This window comes from Vombatus ursinus, unplaced genomic scaffold (genome assembly GCF_900497805.2).
Source record: "Vombatus ursinus unplaced genomic scaffold, bare-nosed wombat genome assembly UNPS02003292.1, whole genome shotgun sequence".
NCBI lineage: Eukaryota > Metazoa > Chordata > Mammalia > Diprotodontia > Vombatidae > Vombatus > Vombatus ursinus.
In genome coordinates this window covers 3797505-3807070 of record NW_020943070.1, presented here as the reverse complement: position 1 = coordinate 3807070, position 9566 = coordinate 3797505, and positions in this window count along the sequence as shown.

Genomic DNA, 9566 nt, shown 5'->3' with positions numbered 1-9566 from the left:
CCAAGCCTCTCATTTTACAGATAACCCCACTGAGTGGCAGGGCTTGAAGTTGGCTTCCTCTCTGAGCCTCAGTTTCCTCATCTGTCAAGTGAGACGGTGTGACTAGGTGGTTCTCCATCCTGTGTGGGGTGCTCTCACCCCGAGGCTGGAGCAGCTGCTTGATTGGCTGGTGGGGGTGGGGGGGTGGGGGGTGATTTCGCCTCACGTAGGACTGAGCAAACCCTGCCTGCGTCCACTCCCTGGGCCTCACAACATGGCCTCAGGCCTGGCACTGGGCACAGGTGTCCCCCGTGACAGCTTTAGGATGCCCTGGCTTATCATGGCCCACCAAGGCAATTTATTAATAACAATAGCCCATACACTGAGGTATATAAAGTGTTTTCCATTGTCCCTTTGAAACCTCACACCCCTCTCATCCTCTTCCCACCCCCCACCCCTGCCACTTCAAGGCTGTGACAGATATTTACCCTAAACTGAGTTTCCAAGAGTGACTAGACCAGGGTCACACAATAAGTGGTTGAGAAAGGATTTGCAGCGGGTTTTTTTGGTGAGGCAGTCGGGGTTAAGTGACTTGCCCAGAGTCACACAGCTAGTAAGTGTCATGTGTCTGAGGCTGGATTTGAACTCAGGTCCTCCTGACTCCAAGGCCAGAGCTCTATCTACTGCGCCACCTAGCTGCCCCAGCTGAGACAGGATTTGAACTCAGTTCCAACTCCATGTTGAGGCCAGTCCCTAGAGTAAAAGGGTGAAGTAGGTGAAGGTCCACCTTAAGGTTAGGGAGGGGAGCCTCGGAAGGGTGCAGAGTAGGACAACAAGGTAGGGGTTTGGAGGAGATTATATTGGAAAAGGTTCCTGGACAGGTTAGTTCTTAATGGTGGAATGTCAGGCATGGGGAATGAGATCGGGGAGAGACTGGGAATCTAGTGGCCCTGAAGTTTGGCCCAACCAGAGGCCCGTGCCCCCATTCACCCTTCCGCAGAGCCAGCCCACGTGTGCCCATGAAGAAGCCGATTCTAGGGCATCATGGATCAGCTCCCTAAGGCAGAATGCACGGGCTGCTCAGCCCGGGCCTGCCCCACTGGGAACTAGCCTCTGGCACTTGTTAGACGTTCCCATGGTATAGCTTCTAGAGAGGAAAAGGACATGGGACAGAACCTCCCTCATAGGTGGGTAGTGGGGAGACTTGGGACACGGCTGTTTGAGTTTTGGGGGCCCACACCCCCAAGGTTGGCAGAAGCCGTAAGTGTCCAGTCAAGGTCCTTTCCCGGAGTGGGGGCTGCCCTGCCGCCACCACTTCACTTCCCTGGCAGCCCACACAGCCTAGGCGTCCTTTTACCTCCCTCTGGCATGGGCAGGGCATGAAAACTGGCCGGGATCTCTGAGACAAGGCTAAGCCTTGTTCCATCCCAGTCCCGAGAGGTGACCCTGGGATGAGAGGACGAGCGGTGAACTAGGAAGGCCCAGTTCACAGAAAGGTGGAGACCCTTTGCTCAAGGTCTGCAATGCTCAGGACGGCGGAGCTGACATCCTAGGGATTTTAACAAGTTAAACAGGGGGCCTTGGCCTCGGAGATGCTAGGAACGGAAGCTCCGGTCCTGGGATATCACACGCCTAGGGCCTCGGCAGCGAGGTGGTGACACCCCAGCTTTTTACAGCCGGCCACCACGGTGCCAGGTGCACTGCTGCAGACCCCCAGGCCTGGACCACCCCCGTCGGGACGTTGGGCAGCCACCAGCAATGCCAGCCTAGCAGCCTGATGTGAGTGGCCTGGGCAGGGTGGCAAACCATGCCGGGGGGTCACGCAGCCACGGAAAGAGCTGTCACACCACACAGCGGACAGAACATGGGCCCCAGCGACACCCAAGACAACGAGAGGCGGCAGCTGGTACCATCCTAGCCCCTGGCTCAAGAGGCTGCACGCGTCATCTCGCTCAGCTCCCATCCCCGGGCATTTTGGGCACCTCGGCCAGCTCTCTGCACAGCGTGCCCATCCTGGCCCCCGGGATGACCCCGAGGGCTCTGGCTCTGAAGTAGCCAAGGAAACACAGCAGGCGACCCAGTGCTTGGGCTCAGGCCAGTAGGAGCCGTCGCCTGGACCCCGGGACGGGCTGTAGGGCCGCGTGGGGCTCGAGAACCGGCTCCAGACGTGGCGCACATCGGGGTCCTAGCCCTCCTCTGGTTCGGGGCTGGTTGAGGCCGAGAGTGCAAAGCAGGTACAGCCGGAGGCAGTCACGGCCACAGGAGCTAGGGGCGCCCACCACAGTCACGGGGAGCCCTTGTGTCTCTCTGTGTGGTCCCCAGGCCCCAGGGCCATCTCTCCTGTCATTGGAAAGAGCTCAGCCTCGAAAAAGGGGCCTTAGCTCCCTGGGCAGGCCAGGACCAGCTCCCAGGAGGAGGAAGCCGCTGGCATGGCTGCGCAACAGACCCCCTATCTCCCAGTACACACACAGCCCGCCCACAGTCCCCGGACGTGGCATTCCTGCCCTGATGCGGGTCTGGTCTAGTCCTGGGGAGGGCGGGAGATGCCTAACCTTTCCTAACCTCTCCTACCCCGCCTCCCTCCTCCCCCGATCACGTGCTGAGTGCACTTGAAGTTCTTTCCTCTTCCCACTCCTGGAAAAGTGGAAGTGGGATTCTACTCTGTGGTGGAGGGCAGTGGAACTAGGTGATGTCCGGGCTCATCCTGGCTTGAGGTTCTAGGTTGTGTTCCCAGTGCCCCTGGCAGATACAAACCCTTGGATTCTGGCCGGCATCGTGCAGGATGCAGCGGGGTTCCCACTGCTTCTGCCTCATCCCTTCTCCCTCCCCAGCAAAGTGATGGGAGCAGAAGGTGGGGGGAGCAGGGGTCAGCATCTCCAGAGTCTCTCTTTATTCGCGCCGGCTGCCCACCTCTCTTGCTGAGAGCCTCTCCTAAGGTCCTCCACGCACACAACTTTACATCCTGCCCCAAGTGGGCTGAGAGGCTCCACCTGGAAGGCTTTTGAGGCCCCTTTCAATCCAGATTCTCAGCTTCTGCCCAATTCACCCAGGGCACCCCAGGCTCTCGGCGGCGTGTAAAAATCAGAACTTCTGGGTAATCATGAGGAAAAGCAAGGCCCTGTGGAGAGAAGAATGTGGCCTCCACTGTCTTTCCCAGTTTTCATTGGATGTGGAACTGGCAAGGACCAGCAAAATCCAGCCTCTCTATTTTAAAGCTGAGAGAACTGAGTCCCAGGGAGATTAGGTGCCATGCCCAAGGTTACCCAGCTAACAAATGCCAGAGTCAGGGTGTGAGCTCACTATGTCCTTCAATTCTGTCAGTTTTCCCATTTCTTACAGCGCTCCAATATTCCATCACATTCATAGGTCATTCCCCAACAGATCTGCACCCCTTAACTTTCAATTCTTTGCCACTACAAAAAGAGCAGCTATAAATATTTTTGTACATGTGGGTCTACTTCCTCTTTGATCTGTTTGGGGGGGGCATGGTTCCAAATTGCTTTCCAGAATGGCTAGACCAAACCGCAGCTCCTCTGACTACGCTCAGGTGCCTGTTTTCCTGCAGCCCTTCCAGCAAGTGTAGTTTTCATCTTTTTGTCACCTTTGCCAATTTGATGAGTCTCCTTGGGCAGTTGTGAGAGACAAGTTTTGTGAGCTTTAAAATGATCCAAGAGAGTTTTAGTTATGTCATCGTGTGAAGCCTTTATCTAATCAGGGTAGGCAGGACAAGCTGCTTTGAGGTCCCTGCATTCTGGGATGTTTCAGCATCTCCCATCTCACACGGGTCCTATCCGTACCTAGGACTGATCTTACAAGTGCGGGCATAGACTGTGGATCCAGCCACATCTATAAATAGTCCTATACAAAGTCATCCTTGATATACATGTGCTTAACTATATGGGACCTCAGAGGCCAACTCCCTCATTTTATAGAGGAGGAAACTGAGGCCCTGGGAGGGTTAGGTTACCACCTAGGTGGTAAGCAAAACATTAAAAAAAAATAAACAAAAGACTATGTGTACTCACTTATTGGGGGTAGCTGGGTGGCACAGTGGATAGAGTGCCAGGCCTGGAGCCAGGAAGACTCGTTTTTCTTCCCGTATTCAACTCTGGTCTCAAACACTTCCTAGCTGTGTGACCTTGGGCAAGTCACTTAACCCTGCTTGCTTCAGTTTCCTCATCTGTAAAATGAGCTGGAGAAGGAAATGGCAAACCACTCCAGTATCTTGGCTGGGAAAACCCCAAATGGGGTCATGAAGTCATTAGTAAATGACTGAAACAACTGAACAACACTCCTCTAGCACTGATGGCCAGTACTGCTCCTTCTGCCCTGGCCACAGGTAGCCTTGTGCTATCTCTAATGCAGGCAAACACACGTCCTTGGCCATATGTCCTGTAATTTCCTGTCTCAACTCACTCCACAGATCAGTCCATCCTTCCAAGACTTACAGGTTCAGGGGCAGCTAGATGGCACAGTGGATAGAGCACTGGCTCTGAAGTCAGGAGGACCTGAGTTCAAATCTGGCCTCAGAGCAAACACTTACTGTGTGACCCTGGGCAAGTCACTTAACCCTAATTGCCTAAAAAAAAAAATTTAAAAAAAAGACTTACAGATTCAATTTCCTTACTCAAAGATCTGACCATGTCACTAGTACTCCCTGTTAGCTCATAAGTCCTGACTCCTCTGCCAGACTCTACTCTTTTTTGTTCAGCCTTCTGTCATCCTATCCATCTCCCCTCCAAGCACCTCATACTCCAGACAAACGAGACAAACCTTCCCTCCTTCCCCTCCGTCCAATACTCCCTGTATTCTCTTTGTCTGCCATGCCCTCTCTCCCCTTCTCCTCCTTTTGAATTGCTTCATCCTTTATTTTTTTAATTTTAAAATTATTGTTATTTTTTATTTTTATTTTCAGTTCCAAATTCCTTCCTTCCACACCTCTCCCACTCATCAAGAAGGCAAGAAATAAGATCAATATCCATCATACATGTGAACTTTTACAAAATTTATTTTCACGTTAGCCATGTTGCAAGAAAAAAAAATGGAAGGAAGTAAAAAGGAAAGAAGGAAAAAAGAAAAGAAGGAAGGAAGATAAAAAATTTTTTAAAAAATGTTTCAGTCTGTGCTCAGAGTTGACCAGCAGGAAGATAACATTCTTCATTATGAGTCCTTTGGAATTGTTTTGGACCATTGTATTAATCAGAATAGCGAAGTAATTCACAATTGAACATTGTTTCAAGGTTGCTGTTACTGTATACAGTGTTCTGGTCCTGCTCACTTCACTTTTCATCAACTCATACAAGTCTTCCCAGATTTCCCTGAAGCCATTCTCTTCATCATTTCTTTTTTTTTCTTTCTCTTTTTAAAAAAATTTTTTTTTAATTTTTAACATGTGTTTTTAAAACTTTGGGTTACAAATTTTCTCCCTTTCTCCCACCCCACACACCCTCGTTGAAAAGGCAAGCATCTCAATACAGGTTATAGATGTGTAGTCATGCAAAACACCTCCATAGTAGTCCTGTTAGGGCAGCTAGGTGGCGCAGTGGATAGAGCACTAACCCTGAAGTCAGGAGGACCTGAGTTCAAACCCGGCCTGAGACCAAACACTTGACACTTACTAGTTGTGTGACCCTGGGCAAGTCACTTAACCCCAACTGCCTAAGCAAAAAAAAAAAAAAGTCCAGCTTTTGGGGCAGCTAGGTGGCGCAGTGAATAGAGCACCGGCCCTGAACTCAGGAGGACCTGAGTTCAAATCCAGCCTCAGACCCAACACTTGACATGTACTAGCTGTGTGACCTTGGGCAAGTCACTTAACCCTGATTGCCTCACTAAAAAAATTAATTAAAAAATAAAAAAAAGTAGTCCTGTTGTGAAAAACTAAATATATTTCCCTTCATCCTACCCTACCCCCCATTTATTCTAGTCTCTCTTTTGACCCTGTTCCTCCTCAGAAGTGTTTGCTTTTGATTATCCCCTTCCTCAATCTGTCCTCCCCTCTATCAATCCCCTGCTCTCTTGTTCCTTTCCATCCTTATTTTCCTATAGAGTAAGATAGATTTCCATACCCCATTGTGTATGTTATTCCCTCCTTAAGTCAAATCCTATGAGAATAAGATTCACTCATTCCGTCTCACCTTCCCCTATTTCCCCTCCACTATCAAAGCCTTTTCTTGTCTTTCATGTGAGATATTTTACCTCATTATACTTCTCCCTTTCTCCTTCTCTCAGTATAATTTTCTCACACCCCTTAATTTTATTTTCCAGATATCACCCCTTCATCTTCAACTCACCCTGTGTCTTCTATCTATCTATCTATACAAACATATAATTTTTTCCCTCCCACTACCCTAATACTGACAAAGGACTCATGAGTTACAAATATCATCTTTCCCTGCAGGAATGTAAACAGTTCAACCTTAATAAGTCTCTTATGATTTCTCTTTCCTGTTTACCTCTTTCATGTTTCACTTGAGTCTTGTATTTGAAGGTCAAATTTTCTATTCAGCTCTGGTCTTTTCCACAGGAATGCTTGAAAGTCCTCTATTTCATTGAATGACCATTTTTTACCCTGAAGAATTATACTCAGTTTTGCTGGGTAGGTGATTCTAGGCTGTAGTCCTAATTCCTTTGCCCTCCGGAATATCATACTCCATGCCCTCCGGACCCTTAATGTAGAAGCTGCTAAATCTTGTGTTATCCTGATTGTGTTTCCACAATACTTGAATTGTTTCCTTCTGACTGCTTGCAATATCTTCTCCTTGACCTGGGAATTCTGGAATTTGGCTACAACATTCCTAGGAGTTTTCCTTTGGGGATCTCTTTCAGGAGGTGATCGGTGGATTCTTTCAATTTCTATTTTGCCCTCTGGTTCTAAAATATCAGGGCAGTTTTCATTGATAATTTCTTGAAAGATGATGTCTAGGCTCTTTTTTTGATCATGGCTTTCAGATAGTCCAATAATTTTCAAGTTCTCTCTCGGATCTATTTTCCAGGTCAGTTGTTTTTCCAATGAGATATTTCACATTCTCTTCTATTTTTTCATTCCTTTTCATTCGTGTTACAGTGCCTTGATTTCTCAAGTTGTCACTAGCTTCCAATTTCTCCATTCTAATTTTTAAGGAAGTATTTTCTTCAGTAAGCTTTTGGACTTCCTTTTCCATTTGGCTAGTTTTGCTTTTAAGGGCATTCTTCTCCTCATTGGCTTTTTGGATCCCTTTTGCCATTTGGGTTAGGCTATTTTTTAAGGTGTTATTTTCTTCAGTATTTTTTTGGGTCTCCTTTAGCATCACTCTCAGTTTTTCCTCCACTTCTCTTACTTGCTTCTCAAAAGCCTTTTTGAGCTCTTCCATGGCCTGGGACCAATTCATATTTTTCTTGGAGGCTTTGGATGTAGGAGCTTTGGCTTCATTGTCTTCTTCTGGTCGTATGTTTTGATCTTCTTTGTCATCAAAGTAAGACAATATAGTCTGACCCTGCTTGCTCATGATCCCAGCCAATTACTTGAGTTATAAGCTCTTTGTTAAGGTAGGAGTCTGTTTCCAGTGTGGAGAATGTGCTGTCCCAAGCTTCAGGGGTTTTGTGCAGCTGGGTTCAGAGATACTTCTAGCAACCTGTAAATTTTCAGTTCTTCCAAGGTGGTAGGATCAAGGGCAAGGTTTTTACTCCTTTCCTGGCCTGTGCTCTGGTCTATGAGCACTCTTTTCTGTCTTGGAACTGTGAGGAGGGTTTCCTCTCCACAGCCACTACAAGCTCCACCATGCCAGCGCTCCTCCTTGCCCCAGGACCACCACCCAGAACTATGACCCAGATCCAAGCACAGGCAAAGCAAGAGAATCCTGCAGCAGCAGAGAGATCCCTGCAATCCCCCTCTGATCAGCCACTTGATTTCCCCTCATTCTGTGGGCCAGAAGCTCAGGAGGCAGCCGCTGCCCCTGCTGAGCTCGGGGACTGGAGCTGAGACCATCGGCTTCTCTCTCTCCCTGCTGACACACACTTTTCCCACTGACCTTCCAAGTTGTCTTTGGCGTTCATGGGTTGAGAAATCCGGAAACCACCACAGCTGCTTGCGATTCAGTCCTCTGAGGCCTGCTCCAGGGTCGCTGCGGCCTGCGCGCCCACCCCGAACTGCACTCCTCTCCCAGCCCAGCGCAGTATACCTTTCTGATCAACCATTCAGGCTGTCTTGGACTGGAAATTTGTTTCACTCTGTCTTTTTGTGGGTTCTGCTGCTTTAGAATTTTAGAGCCATTTTTTTATAGGTATTTGGAGAGGTTTGGGGGAGAGCTCAAGCAAGTCACTGCTTTTTCTCTGCCATCTTGGCTCTGCCCCCTCTTCATCATTTCTTACAGCACAATAATATTCCAAAACAATCATATACTAAAACTTGTTCAGCCATTCCCCAACTGACAGGCATTCTCTCAGTTTCCAATTCTTTGCCACCCACAAAAAAGACCTGCTGCAAATACTTTTGTACATTTGCTACCCATCCTTTATTGAACCTCAAACTCAAATGTCACCTCTCTCAGGAAGCCTCCCCTGATTTCCTCTGTTTGAAAGAGACAATATGATAGATACTATGGCCAGAAAAAAGCATTACCTCTTGAGTCAAATCCCACTTTTATATATAGTGGTTGTGACACTGGTCCCAGGCCTCTGTCCAGTTGGAGTCTTTTAAAAATTCCATAGTGCTTTTTAAAAGTTTTCACTTTTATTACAAACTTAAACATCACCAAACAAGAATATTTCATCATATATAGAAAAAAGGCAGTTAGGGTTAAACGATACATGCATACACACATACATATAGAGATAGTGTTATGCGCAGATTCCCCCCCCCACTATGTACATCTTATTGGTTTCTTTAATTAATTCCAATTTAACATGGGAGTAACCACACTTGTCTGCCCTGCTTGTCTGTGTCCCTTTCTGAACTTGTTTTTGCTCTCTTCTGTGTATTTTTAAAAAATGATTCCCTGCCACTCTTTTCTTCTTCTTTGTTAGTACTGCTATCCCTCCTTCCCTATTTCCTCCACCTCTTGCCCTAAGAAACAGAAGACAAAAGCCCTCCCCTGTGACAAACAAGCAGGGTCAGTAACACACGTTGGCCACGTCTGCGAGCGGCATCCTCTAGTCCGTCGCCCCTCTGCCAGAAGGGACGAACATGCCGGATCATTAGCGTCCTAAAGTTGTAGTGTGGACCAGCCGTTGCTCAGAGTTCTTGAGTGGAGAAGGGCTCGGGAACCCCAAAGGTGGTGTAGACATTCTATCTTTCTCCATCGTGGTCACAGAAGAGCCACACAATCCGTCCCCAAACCCTTCCTTCAAGGCACAGCTCAGGTCTTCCCCTCCTCCAAGAAAGAAGCCTTCCCCAAGACAACTTAAATCTCTTAAACTTTCCTGGGACACTTTGTTACCTTTACCAAAGACTTTCATGAGGCAGCGAGGTGGTACAGGGGACCTGGAGGCAGGGAAACCCGAGTTCAAATCTTGCCTCACGCAGTTACCCTGGGCGGTATGACCCTGGGCAAGTCACTTCACCTCTGCCTGTCTCAGTTTCCTCATCTGTAAAATGGGGATAATGATAGCAC